The following is a 15,121-nucleotide window of genomic DNA, read 5'->3' as shown; positions in this document are numbered from 1 at the left end:
AATAAAATAGTAGTATATTTTGGATTAAGCAACTACAGTGGCAATGGCCACTTTATAGCACACAAAAAGCCTCTCGCTGTGTAATATATAAATTTTACACCTGAGAACATACGTTACTAATGGTTAGATCCAAATAAGTCATAAAAACCATTTATGCTAATATGTATTTTTATCAATTAACTCTTTTAAATATTATAGGCCTGGTGAAAGGTTGGAGTGAGGTGAAGTTATAGGTTTCTTTTGATAGGTACAATAATTACAAAGCTTACTTTTGAAGTTCAAGAGGACACCCTTAGGACAGAATATTTTGAAAGTATGAATTATATTACTTTCTGCTCAAGTGATTTATTTTCACTCAGAGACGGTTGTGAAACATGATGTGATTTAAAATTTCATCCCATCATGGAAGTGCTTGAGGGGGACAATGATTTTCCTCAGTAAGTATGCAGTCTATACCTCTTAAGCATTTTATCTAAAACCAAAATCTGTGAATCATAAATATATATATAAAAACGCCTAGGAGGTCATCTTTAGAGACCTAAACAAAATATATGTTTTCATTTTTTATGAGGGTAGTTGAAGTGTACTGACAACTGCTAAGCCCTGAGCTGTTCATACTACTTCTTAGCTACAATTGTGGCTGCTTTGTTAAGGAGCTCCTTTTAGTGTATTTTGTTTTCATGTTTCAGAATATTAACCAGCGGCATGTCCACAGAGCCACAGCCCCCAGTGCACATGTCCAAGCAATAAATATATAACAATCACAAGTCTGAAATCCTGCTTTCCTAGGACAGACATAATGGCCTATATGCTATTCTCTTTTTCTCCTAGGAGATCATTTTTCATCTTCAATTTAGAATGACTTTTCAGTACTTTGCAATGGAAAACATGCCAAAAGTAGGTGGAAAAGTACTATCAAAATTATTTAGAGTATTTTTTGGGGGTGGTTTAAAAGGCATTTTATTGACAAGTTTGAAAATTTTACCTAGGAGAAAATTCAAGAGAAAAAGTTAATTGCATATGGGCCAATGTGAGAGGTGGAATAATAATGGAAATGATGTCAGCCAATCCCTTGAGAGAGATAAGTCTATACTGGTCTTTGGGACATTGCATAAAAATAAGTAAGGACTATGCATTACTGAATAGCATCAGGTGTGTAGGATCTTTGGCTACTCAAAGGAATCATCAGCGAAATTCAAAAAAAGCTGCTTTACTTACCTGGGGCTTTCTCCAATCTCCAGCCCCTTGCAGCCAACTGTCCCACGCTGACAGCTCCGCACTCCGCTGCCGGCCTGGGGTCCTCGAAGTAGTCCGTACTGTGCCTGCATCAAGCGCCACTTTCAATATCAAGGCCATGTTGTCCGCAGCTTACTGTGCATTCGCAGTAGTTCTGCGCCTGCGCAGTAAGCCACAGACAACGTGGCCTTGATTGACAGCGGTGCTTCACGCATGCGCAGTAAGGATGACCTCGAGGTCGACCTCTGCACCGTGCAGGACCCTGGGCCGGCGGCGGAGAGCGGATCTGTCAGCGTGGGATAGTCGGCTGTAAGGGGCTGGAGAAAGCCCCAGGTAAGTAAAGCGGATTTTGTTTTATTTTGCTGATGATTCATTTAAGCAACTGCTTAAGCTACTACTTTATTATTAATTATTTATATAGCGCTGACATCTTTCACAGAGTATAATGTATATTCTTGTTGCCAACTGTCCCTTAAAGGGGCTCACAATGTAATCCCTACCATCGGTATATGGCCATCGTAAGGAAACCCACACAGACTTTAGGAAAGTATATAAGCTCTGTGCAGATTGTGCCCTGGCTGGGATTTGAACTGAGAACCCAACGCTGCAAGTCCAGAGTGCTATCTACTATGCCACTGTGCTGCCCACTACAGCACAGTTTCACTCACTACACCACTGTCAACTTCTGCTGACCTATATGATGGTTAAGTAATTCCTAGGGTGACAGTGTTTGTAATGAGCACTATACAGACACACTGCTTGGCTACAACTCAACGGTGTATTCTTTGCTATGGAGAGAGGAGGGCAACAAGTGCGTGATGGGCAGTGGACGAGCTGGAAGCACCAAACAATAGGGATCAATCTTTGTTATTTGTTTACCATTTTGGCAGGACTGATCCCTAAATGATATTGTGTGACTCTGTACTGACACTAGATTTTTGGTGAGTGAACCATGAATGTTTTTTTCTGATAATGAGAATTTACCAACTGTACATACAGTACCTTTAGGCTCAGTGCACACTACGCCTAGTGCCTTGCACTCAAGATGGAACGAGCAGTAGAAAAAAACAGCTATGATGAAGTTAGCATTAATATTCTGAATTCCGGGCACATAAAAGCTGGGCAGTTAGGCCCAGACAACGGTGAAGTGTCAGTCATTGCCACGGTCATGGGTCACTTCAGCAAGGGAGGTGGAGAGGAGCACAGTGAGGATGCCAGGCGGAGAAGCAGAGAGTTTCTCCTGGCCAGCAATGATTTTGTATTGCCGATTACAAGAGCAGTGCAAGCTTGTACTACTCTCGGTTTAGAAATTAAAAGTTTTTAATCATGGGAACAGTTTCGAATTATCTCTTATGTACCTAAGAATAAGTTCTTACATTTTACTATGGTAAGTTTAATGCCACTTGAAGCAAGTTTTCACGTATAATACATAGCCAAGTTGTACTTTTGCGATGCAAAATGAACATTTGCATAACTCGTTTTTGTTTGTGTCTTGCGGTTAGCAAATAATGCAACAAAGTGGGTGCCTTGTGGAGGTAATCCAGCTTCCCTTTCTCAGCCATAGTGGCTGTTGAAAAGCAAAAGGTGATCTGGAAAGCAACCAGTTCAGTAGTGGCATGTAGCCTTGCAAGTGATAGCAAAGAAGCCCCTCCTCCCCTCACAAAGCTCCATGATTACTGTTGGTGGGCATCTGAGCTCTTTGGAGGCCCCATGACCTGGTAGAGTGGCTGGGAATGAAAGGTTGAGGGTCTATGGTGCATTCTATCTACCATAGAAATCCGATGACAACTGGACAATCCAGCAGCCTGCAGTGCATGCTGTGGTTTGACAGCTACAAAAACAGGGGCTGGGCTCTGTTAAGTGGCTTTTGTTTATTTGATTGAGGTGGTACAGAGCAGACATTGACAGTGCTGGCTGTGCATGAATGATTGGGCAAGCTTTGGTGAACCTAACTAATTGCTTTTTCTGAAGGTACTATACCCACAGATATCAAGCTATTGCCTGATCCAGTCAAAACAAAGGAATATTAGTTGACTGATATGTTAGGTCCATGGACATATAACGGTACAGAGATTGGGACTCGATCCCACGGCTGACCGTTTACGATCATGTGACATACATGCCTGTAGCAAGGCTACAGTCTGCAATCTAGTCAGAAACACCACACTCCCTCAGTTGACAGTTCCTCAGATATGCCCTAATCCACATCACAAATCTACAGGCTCTCCTTTATATGGAAATCACTCCTCCTCCAGTGCTCCTCGCCGGGCGGATCGCTGGTAACCAGTCTTATCTCCCGAACGATAGTCTGTACACACGCCGGATTTCATGCGGAAACGTGCGAACGACGGAACGTTCAAACGACCCGTCGTTCGCGCAAATCCGACGTGTGTATGGGCCTTCAGAGAGAAGAAAACAAGGCCCACATAGTGTAACTCCATTGCTACTAGTGATCACCACCACAGCTCCAAGCTGTGTACATTCAAAGGGGGTGTGCATAAATTTGGGCGGTGCGTAATACCAGTAGTAGGATATCGGTAATCTTACTGATATTCTACTATTATGATTTTACTGGTATTCTTCTATCACCTTCTACAATCATACTCTCACAATAACCTCCTTGGTGGTATCCCTGAGTGTAGCTTGGAGTTATTCTTGAAAGCAACACTCATGGATACCGCTAGGAGGGCCAGGTGCAGGGATCACAATGGAGCTCTAGTGTCAATCACCCTCCTGGGATCCAGCAGCAAGAACTTCGTCTTCTCCTATCCTTCTGGGGCATCACTATGCCAAAACCACTCTCTGTCACATGACAGCAGAGGGCGATCTCAGCATAAAGATGCAGTGCCCACCGCAGGATTGGAGGAAGTCTACAACATATGGCTGGATCAACGAAGTTGAGTAATATATGGGTCTCCCTGCAGCTCTGATTAGTAAATGGGGGACCACTCAGGGGTCCAATACTGCATGGAGGGACCACCCACTGGCTACCTATAAGGAGCACACTCTCGCTACCTGCACAGGTGGGGGTTCTCTGGCTGCATATAACGGCACTGCCTGTCTACCTAAATTGGGAAGGCACTCTTGTGGCTACCTGTAAAAGGGTGGGGGTATTTTTGGAAATGTCTGGCTATCTGCTCTGGGGAGAAAGGGGCCCTTTCTGGTTACCAATAACAAGAGGGCACACTCCGGCTACCTTTAGGGGGTCATTCTCTGGCTACCTAAACTGGGGTAGCCCAATTACCCGCTTCGCTCTAAGCATGTCTAAGAAACACTCTTCACCTTTTTACATAAAATCCACAACCAACTCAGGTCGCTCACCCCTAAAGATGCTGGCACATTACACAATAGAAAAGCAAGCTTAAACCAGTTTGCCCTCAGCAGTAGAAGCCACTAACACCTCCGTGACCACAATCTCCTGTTCACTTCCTCCTGTCTCACCAGCCTGTTCACTTCCTCCTGTCTCACCAGCCGCTCACCTCCTCTGCAGGTTGTCTGATTGACAGGACAGCAGTACTTCTTTCAACACTTTTAGCCTTTCCACTCCAACATATGTCAATCCTCCTCCTCTTTGGTGATGATAAAAGTTTTTTTATTTGAAATCCAAATCCATTAAAAGGCAATACAACAGTTACAGTGAGACAGTATTGCAAAGATAGCTGTCTAAAGACAAGCATATATTTTTCACCCAAGTCCAATATTTTGGGAAACGCTATTCTGTAAGATTAAATGAATAGCCATGTACCAGTGAATCCATCGTTCAGCATAGTACGGGAGTAATAAGAGGTAATGCCTATTCTCAATTGAATCTTAAACCATAGGAACCCTCTTAAAGCTCAGCAAGCATGCAGATGATATGCACACGGAATAAAGGAACTGTTCCTCTTCCTGTAGAGAAAGGGGAGGACTTAAGATGGATTTTGAAGTATGATGGAAGACTATGGGTCTGCTCTCGAGGGCACTATGCTCAGAGTGATTATTGTTCCATAGTTAACCTGTATATTGCCTGATTGTAGCAAGTGATGCTTGAGTGAGTTGTGTGTGCCCATCCAGCTGAAGCGTAAGCACACTCTGCAAGTATGAAGAAGAAAGAGCATCTATTATAGATGTCTATCTTCTCCTGAAGACTACTTTGAGGATTTCAGAAAAGTAATCCTTCATTGCCTGAGGCCAAGTCTGTCATATGTCCCTAGATTGTTATTTATTACTAGTTAAATAACATACACCTCTGGGGATATTTAGACATTTGAAGGCATTAATTACCAGCATGTTATTGTTCCTTTTTTGTGTTTTTCTATGTTGTCAGTTACCTTCTTTAGGAGATTTTGGATTATAAATGTACATTGGGATTCTGTATCTAGTTTTATAAGGAAGTATAAAAGTTTTGTGACTCTGAACTTTGAACATATTTATTTTTTAAGACAGTTTAGGGTTAAATCAATTCAAAGAGATTCATGTTACACTAGAGTCTTTTATTCCATACTAAAAACACCTACATGTGTTTACATTAAAGCGGAATATAACCCTGCATTTCAACTTTGCTCTAAAATATTATTTACAGCATATTATATGCAAAAAGCATTTTTTTTTTACTAGACCAGCATTGGAAGGGTTAAACACAGACGTTTCAAGTTCCGTGGAGAGATATGCAGAAGTTCAGATTGTTACATTCTATGTATCTATTGATAAACAGTTACACACTCTTTGGCAGTCCTCCAAGCTCCTTCTCAGTCAGAGAGATGAGTCACATTAAACACTTTCTGTAAACAAAATGTATCTCTTTTCAGCTTCGGATGCGTCTGCAGAAATCTAAAGGAACTTTAAAGCCCTGTGTAACCCTTCCAATGCTGGTCTAGTAAAAAAAAAATGCTGGTTGCATATAATATACTGTAAATAATGTTTTAGAGCAAAGTTGAAATGCAGGGTTATATTCCGCTTTAAGGTATAGTGAAAATGAAATATAATCCTGTTGATAACCTTCTACAGTCTTGTAGTTGCAATGCATAACTAGAGTTGGGCCGAACCTCCGATTTTAGGTTCGCGAACCGGGTTCGCGAACTTCCGCGGAAGGTTCGGTTCGCGTTAAAGTTCGCGAACCGCAATAGACTTCAATGGGGATGCGAACTTTGAAAAAAAAAAATAATTATGCTGGCCACAAAAGTGATGGAAAAGATGTTTCAAGGGGTCTAACACCTGGAGGGGGGCATGACGGAGTGGGATATACGCCAAAAGTCCCCAGGAAAAATCTGGATTTGACGCAAAGCAGCGTTTTAAGGACAGAAATCATATTGAATGCTAAATGACAGGCCTAAAGTGCTTTAAAACATCTTGCATGTGTATACATCAATCAGGTAGTGTAATTAAGGTACTGCTTCACACTGACACACCAAACTGTTCACTGAACAGAACAGGTATGCAGTGGCGGGTCCACTGAACAGAACAGGTATGCAGTGGTGGGTTCACAGAACAGGTATGCAGTGGCAGGATCACTGAACAGGTATGCAGTGGTGGGTGGGTTCACAGAACAGGAATGCAGTGGCAGGATCACTGAACAGGTATGCAGTGGTGGGTGGGTTCACAGAGCAGGTATGCAGTGGCAGGATCACTGAACAGGTTTGCAGCCAGGAAAAGCTAAGCCTAACTAATCTTTCCCTATGAGAGACAGACAGCAGCTCGCCCTACTCTCTCTAATGCAGGCACACGAGTGGCCGTAATGGCCGCCGCTGCCTGCCTTATATAAGGGGGGTGGGGCTCCAGGGGCTAGTGTAGCCTAATTGGCTACACTGGGCCTGCTGACTGTGATGTAGAGGGTCAAAGTTGACCCTCATAGTGCATTGTGGGGCGAACCGAACTTCCGGAAACGTTCGCCTGCGGGAGGCGAACGCGAACCACCGAAGTTCGCCGGGAACCGTTCGCCGGCGAACCGTTCGGCCCATCTCTATGCATAACACCTGGCATGTTGAAGAGATATTATTAATAACTTATCCATAACTTGCACATTGTATGATGGTATCCAAATAAAGCATTGCAAAGAGCATTATCAGTGTCCAGGCTAAAGTAATGCTTTGGGACCTATCTCCACTGGGTTCCGCATCTGTTTCCGAATCCGGCACCTGTGCTGAGGCAAAGCCACAGCCGAATTGCCAAAGCTGTTCCATGCATGGATATAATGATTTGGATGTGGTCTGCAGAAAACTGCAACCAGCAGCATTTTTTTATTTTTTGCCATCCATGATTATAATGCAGCCTACTGATTTCAATCAGCTGCAATTCCACATCCAAAATAATGTGGGAAAACGGCAGTGATTCACGGCTAGTGGAAATAGGCCCTTAGGCATTCAGAGCTCACTTTACTTAAAGTACCCATGAAGCCATATAGAAAATAAAAAGTTAGATACCTAGATAGATAGATAGATAAGGGGCAGCACGGTGGCATAGTGGTTAGCGCTTTCGCCTTGCATCACTGGATCCCTGGTTCAAATCCCAGCCAGGTCTACATCTGCAAGGAGTTTGTATGTTCTCCCCGTGTCTGCATGGGTTTCCTCCTGGCACTCCGGTTTCCTCTCACATCCCAAAAACATACAGATAAGTTAATTGGCTTCCCCCCAAAAAAAATTGGCCCTAGACCATACATGCACTACATGATACATACATAGACATAAGATTGTGAGCTCCTCTGAGGGACAGTTAGTGACAAGACTATATATACTCTGTACAGCGCTGGGGAAGATGTCGGCGCTATATAAATACTAAATAATAATAATAATACCTAAATGGGGGAAGCCTCTGGATAATCCATAGGCTTCCCAAATCTTTGTACACTCTACCATTCCAGTAAAGGGACCACCCAAACATATTGGACTGTAGCTGGCCAAATAAGTGTCTTCCAGCTGTGCTTCAGGCCATGGATGCGCACATCTGTACTGAGCATAAGCGAGTAAGGTCTAAGTATGCCTAGTTGTATGAAGCTGCTCATTCACTACAATGATACATAACAACAATAACATTTCTATAACACTTTTCTCACATAGGACTCAAACTGCTTAGGCTCTCTCAGATTAAGTAATTGGTAGTAGGATAAACCACAACAAAAATTATATTTCTGGAAATACATGACTGAACAGGTGGGTTTTCAGTCTGGATTTAAACATGTCCAGAGATGGAGCTGTCCTGATCTGCTGAGGTAAGGAGTTCCATAATGTAGGAGCGGCATGACAGAAGGCTCTGCGACCAAAAGTTTTCAGGTGGACTCTGGGTATGACTAGATTACTAGAACCTATGGATCTGAGATTGCAGATCTCTTTAATGTATCCAGGGCAGATTTCTTTAATGTATTTAGGGCCCAGATTATGTAGTGATTTACATGTCAGTATGCCGATTTTGAATAGGATCCTCCATTTTATAGGTAGCCAGTGAAGGGAGTGCAGGACTGGCGTTATGTGGCAGTGACGGGGTTGGTTGGTTAACAGTCTGGCAGCAGTATTCTGTATCAGCTGTAGGCGGTGCAAGACCTTTTTGGAAAGCCGGTGTAGAGAGCATTACAATAGTCTAGCTGGGATTTAATGAAGGCATGTTCTTCAGGTGAAAATAGGATGATTTCACCAAAGCAGAGATGTTAGTTCTGAAGTTTAAATCCCCATCAATTAGAACTCTCAGGCTATGCACATGCTCAGAGCTGTGTAGATCTGTGCCTCCTAAATCCCAGACTACGCACGTGCTCAGAGCTGTGTAGATCTGTGCCTCCTAACTCCCAGGCTATGCATGTGCTCAGAGCTGTGTAGATCTGTGCCTCCTAACTCCCAGGCTACGCACATGCTCAGAGCTGTGTAGATCTGTCCCTCCTAACTCCCAGGCTACGCACGTGCTCAGAGCTGTGTAGATCTGTGCCTCCTAACTCCAAGGCTACGCACGTGCTCAGAGCTGTGTAGATCTGTGCCTCCTAACTCCCAGGCTACGCACGTGCTCAGAGCTGTGTAGATCTGTGCCTCCTAACTCCAAGGCTACGCACGTGCTCAGAGCTGTGTAGATCTGTGCCTCCTAACTCCAAGGCTACGCACATGCTCAGAGCTGTGTAGATCTGTGCCTCCTAGCTCCCAGGCTACGCACGTGCTCAGAGCTGTGTAGATCTGTGCCTCCTAACTCCCAGGCTACGCACGTGCTCAGAGCTGTGTAGATCTGTGCCTCCTAACTCCCAGGCTACGCACATGCTCAGAGCTGTGTAGATCTGTGCCTCCTATTCAGGTCCGGATCCCCCACTAGCGACATCTATGAAAGGTGGAAGGAGGTATATTACACACTTTTTGACTGCTATTGTTCCTTTCCTATAAGCTTGTCAGTCATTCTCAAATACAATGAGGAAGGTGTTAGGGCATGGAACAACAAACTTCCTCTCCCCCAGGAGAGAATGAAAACACAAATTAGAAAATCTACAGACCACAAACTAGAAAGCAGACAGCAGGAAAGCCCTTACATCCCCTATTATACCTGTATTTGCAGAAAGCTTGTTAAACTAATTTTTTGCACAGATTTGTTTTAGACAGTTAACATTTGCATAATGGTGACAGTTAAACACACTGGAGTATAAAGTAAAGGTGGCCATACACTAAATGACTTATCCTGTCAATATCCGTCAGATTTGATCCCTCTGATCCCTTTCTGATCAAATTTGATCTGCGAAGGATCTATCTGACGGTCTAATCTGTTGGTCATCTAGAAGTGTTTGGTCACTATAAGGCCCCCTTTAGATGGACAGCTGAACTGCAAGCTTGTTGGGCAGCTCAGTTTTCCAGCTGCTGACCAGGAGTGCTTTTAGGCTGCAATTTCAGCTTGATGCAGTGCTACTCTATGGGCCATTGATTCACACCGCTCCTACCCTGCCCTCATCTCAGATATTCCAACATGTTCTATCAGACTTTCAATCAATAAAGTGCTCAAAATCTGATCTGATTAGGGTAATACACTACTGGCAGATTCAATCAAAGAGATCATGGGATAAACCTTATGTTTACAAAACGAATGCAGCATTCAGCAGTGGTGTAGCAAAGGAGCTGTGGTCCCTGGTGCAAATTTTACATGCCCCCCCCCCCCCCCCCCAAGCACTCTATACAAAACAATTGATACGGCGCACCAAAACCTGCCAAGGACAACCACAGTGCCAGAGGTGCAAGAAGGGGATGAGGAAAAGCTTGTTAATGATCACAAGTATTTAGAGCATCTATAGAAGTGATTATTACCAGCACAGGACCAATAGAGAACTAATACTGTGTTTGAGCGAGGGCCCCTCTGGCCAAAGGGCCCCGATGTGGTTGCAACCTCTGCAACCCCTATTGCTATGCCACTGGCATTCAATAAGACTACCAGGGCCATGCACTTGCAAAATCAATGTCGCCTGGTGGGGATCAGTACCCAATCCCTCAGGTGACATTGCAAGGCTGAGGCTGACAGACGTGTCATTAGCCTTCAGGGTAGCAATGAGCACTGTTGCTATGGGGGGATGACGTATTGGCACGTTTGTGATGTCACACGGTTGTAAGCTAAATGGGGAGAAAATTCATTACCCTCAGCTGTAGCTTGACCGAAATGGTCTGCCAGGTTGGGTCACTGGCCGAACAGTCGAGATGGATCGGGGCTGCCATGTGTGTACAGAGCTTTACAGCCGCCATACTGAATTATAGCGCATCAGGCCCACAGTGTCTTTAGCTTTGTGTGAATGATACAAAACCCGTGTATGCAAGTAATACCTCTCTTCCTTCTTCATTCCCTGTTCTAACATTATCTTCTGTCTTCTGAAAATGTCTAGTCTTTATCTGATATCTTTAATTATTGCTTTATGTAACCTGACATCTCCTGATGTTGCCAGACATCTACTCACTGTTGTTTCATATTATGGATTATATGTTGCACTGGCTTATTCTGTACTTAGGATATGTACACCACCAATGCTATACAGTTTTATCTCTCACTGTTGTTTGTGAGATTGCTACTGTTTGTGATAGATAAACTGACCCTCTTTGATGTATAACATTACTTTCTCTGAATAGATGGATCTTTCAAGAATATCTCTATTGAAAGAGATATGTCTGCTATATCACTGGTATCAGTACCCCTGTGCTTAAATGCTTCACTATCAGCGCAGATAACTCCTTGGAGGATACAAAGGGAGCCCCATTGACATTCACAGCATTGCAGAGAAGAATAAATCATCTACACAAATATACCTTTGAAAATTCTGGGTCAGGAGAAAACTCAAATAGGCGCAAACCATCCATTCAGAGTCAGAGATAACTGTGAACTCATTGCTTGAAATCAGGAGTGATAATACCGGGATGGATTAAAGCAGCACTTTGTGATGTTTTCTGCTGATTTCTGTGCATGGATGGGAAACAACAGCAGATAGAGAAGATGGTTATTTTAGTTGAAGGTGTTCATAGAATCGTGATAATCTCTAATACATGATTCAGGATCCAATACAAAGACTTACAGGGGAACTACCGGTACATGATGTGCTGAATAAAAGCTTTTTATATGCACTGATATGTTACCATATAATGAAGGGAACTTACATGGAATTGCAGAAACTTTATTCTTTAACACCCTGTTGTATGAACACTGACAAAAAGCTCCTGCCAGCCTTTTTAGACCTTGGGTTATATTTAAATTGCCTATTGTGCAGGGAGCACATTACATTTCCAACTTCCAACAATGAATTTGGTCCAGGATCCTCTCCTCTCTTTATGATTCCGTGTTTTTTGAATGGTTCCTGACCAATGTCATTTGGCATGCTGGAACATCTGGGAACTGTCCACAGGCTACTGTACAGAGCAGAGGAGCATGGACCTGACCCTCCACTTGAAGCAGGTAACATGGTGCACTCCCTGTGACTCTGCAATATCTGTGGGGGCATAAATGCAACTTAAAGTACACATTAATCAGGGGAAAAAATTAATGAAGCTCATGGTGAGTTGGATTACCTACTCCTTAGACTCCTAAAGTTGCTCATTGTCTTCGGAGTCCCTCCCATTCTTTGTCCCTATAATGCTTCTTCTTTGACTCGCTCCCTCAATTGAAGAGCATCTCAAAAGTTTCTAGGGACTAATCATGTAACGCTTGGTGTAGTGGAGCGCACATGCAGCCCAGAGGAGACAGAAGGATCAGCGTGCTTCTGAGCCACTCGCTATGAGCCAGCCAGAAGTGAAGAGGGGAGGACATACTGCGCACACAGGGCGCAGTATGGCCGGGTCAAGGGTCAAGCAAGTCGCCGGACACCGGGATGTATATTACACTAACAGCGGCAGACGGAGGGGGGCAGGAGGAGCGGATGGTATGTACTTTTAACCCCCCACACATTGCAGCTATCATTTTTACCAGAACCTTTTGGTTCTGGTATCCTTTAAATCTGCTTTTGGGGTAAGACCAAATATCCAAGAGATGCTCTGCAACTTTTGAGGTATAACTCCAATCCTTATTGGAGCTGGGGAGACTATAGCATATCCAAAATACAAACATATTGGGAAAAAAAATACAGAAAATATAGAGAGAATGTACCTGACTTGGCTTCAGGCCTAGCCTTGCAAAGTGAGAATGCTAATTACTTAGCAACTGAGACCATCCATACATGCTTTGTAATGTCAAATTATCTGATTATAGCACTTTAATGTCTCCCATGTTCAGGGGGCATAAGTCTGAAAGTTTCGGGACTTACTTAATATGAACCTGTAAAGTTTCTGTCTTGTCTCAGAATGAAAAAAACCCTTTGAAGTTCTACACTCGATACTTCTAAATAACCATATTGTGATGCCCATCATGAAACACTGACAGTAGATTGAGTAAACATAGGTGTATTATCCTATAAACATCCCCAAGACAGTTATGAGGAGCAAGCTATGTAAACATGTGACACGCCCACCTCTCACAATTGTTCTCCTGGTGGAAGTGTGGCACTCCTGTGCAGATCGCTATAAAGTTTAGACAATGCAAAGTGCAGCCCTCATACAGACACCATAAACCCATGATACTTAATCAGAGACCTTTGAGGAAGGATCTAGGCGCTGACAAATATTAAAATAAATCTCAATTTATTTTCTTGTTTTACAGACCATCATTTCTGAAGGAATAATTGGCATCACAGAATTTCCTTTAATGCAAACCTAAAATGTAATGCTGGTAAAAATTGCCTTTCTATATGAATGTGCAAATGTTGCTGCTTTGCAACCATGACTACAATATGTCCTGGTGTATAGAATGCCCCAAATTACTATCTTTCTGCAAAATGTATTTGCTGCACAAAGTATTCCTTCTTTATTTATTATTATTTAGTATTTATATAGCACCAACATCTTCCGCAGCGATGTACAGAGTGTATATAGTCTTGTCACTAACTGTCCCTCAGAGGAGCTCACAATCTAATCCTTACCATAGTCATATGTCTATGTCATATATCTACGTATTTACATTACGTGTGATTCGCATACCCAGCATGCAGAGTGCAGAAACTATGCTGTGCTGATTTTTTTGCATAGTGCATACAGATTCTGCACACAGTGGAAACAGGCTCATTGAAATACACTGCTATTCGAATTTGTGTGCAGAAAATGCACACGAATTCACATGTAGTGGAAACTGGCCCTTGCCTTAAAGAGAGCCCATGGTGGGCTCAAAAAATGAAAAAAAAAAAGGCTACCTGATCCGAGGGGCTGAGCGGATCAGGTAGTCGCAAAAAACACCGCTTCCCGCCTCTCCTGTGGGCCGCAATGGCCCACTTGTGACTTCTGGGTCACAACGCTGCACGTAGAGACTGTGTGTCCCTCATAGCGTGCAGGGAGGTGGAGGAGCTGCAGGAGGTGTGGCCAGGGAGAAAGAACTGCCCAATGGCAGCTCAGAAAACACTGCAGGAATGCCCCTGGCGGGCATTTTGAACAGGGAATTCCTCTCCCCTGTGTTCACCTCTGAGTTAGCGACAAATCTTGTTAAACTCGGGGGACTATAGCGCGGCGGGGGGGGGGGGGGGGGGGGGGGTCAGAGAGCGGTGGTTGGGGGACACAGAGCCATGTCATTAGGCAGAGAACATGCCTCTGTGCCCCATCTGCCCCCCCAAAGATCCACCTCAGGTTCTCTTTAAAGAAAATAGTCTTTCACTTTCAATCTAAGTGTGTAGGAGTAGAGATGGCTGCTTGTGGCCTTCTTTCAGGGGCAAATTCAGGATTGAATGGTCTCACTCAGCCACCCACAATATAATATTATGGTAGGAAATTAGAGAATTACTATTGTAGGATTAGGTTGTATGCGCCACTGAGGACAATTAGTGACATGACTATGAACTCTGTAAAGTGCTGCAGAAGATGTCAGTGCTGTATAAATACATAATAAAAATATGGTAAGGTATTAGACTATAATTATGGTAGAATTCGATTGTGAGTTCTTCTGAGGACAGACAGTGACTGGCTGATTGTAAGCATTGCGATCTATTTCCACTAGCCTTTGAGGACAGCCGACATCTGTAATGAAGGAGGAAGTGAAGATCACTTATAGTTTTCAAAGTTCTCTAGCTCATGACAACCTCAATAAATAAGGCTGATTTTATATTAAACGTTCCCCCAAACCTCCCTGGCCAATCATCAGCTAGCATCTCTTGCAGTCATTAAGATTACTGACTGGTAACCCACAACAGGCACAAATGTGTGATCTTCACATCTGGAACTGATGAGCACCCATGATCCCTGACGGAGAAACCTTCTTACCGTAAAGCATCATGCACATGGTAGATGGGTCTCGGCTGAGGCTGCCACCCGGACCGCCTCTGCTGGGGTTCTACTATGCATCAGGGAGAGAGCTGAAGTGCTGGTTTATCATGGCCGAAAATGCAGGTTGAGGACATTGTTCTGCTCCT

The 15,121-nt window shown here is 43.6% G+C and overlaps 1 long non-coding RNA gene across 1 annotated transcript in view; it reads right to left on the bottom strand.

Annotated features, from left to right (window-relative positions):
- The window catches only part of LOC137547220 (uncharacterized), a 55,059-nt gene extending 47,265 nt beyond the window's left edge, over positions 1–7,794 (bottom strand). Inside the window, exon 1 of the long non-coding RNA XR_011026526.1 lies at positions 7,635–7,794. This is a non-coding gene — a long non-coding RNA (uncharacterized lncRNA). The remainder of the gene's footprint in view (positions 1–7,634) is intronic.
- Positions 7,795–15,121: the final 7,327 nt, after the last annotated feature.

This window comes from Hyperolius riggenbachi, chromosome 1 (assembly GCF_040937935.1).
Source record: "Hyperolius riggenbachi isolate aHypRig1 chromosome 1, aHypRig1.pri, whole genome shotgun sequence".
NCBI classification, from domain to species: Eukaryota; Metazoa; Chordata; class Amphibia; order Anura; family Hyperoliidae; genus Hyperolius; species Hyperolius riggenbachi.
This window is presented reverse-complemented; position numbering and strand designations above follow the sequence as displayed.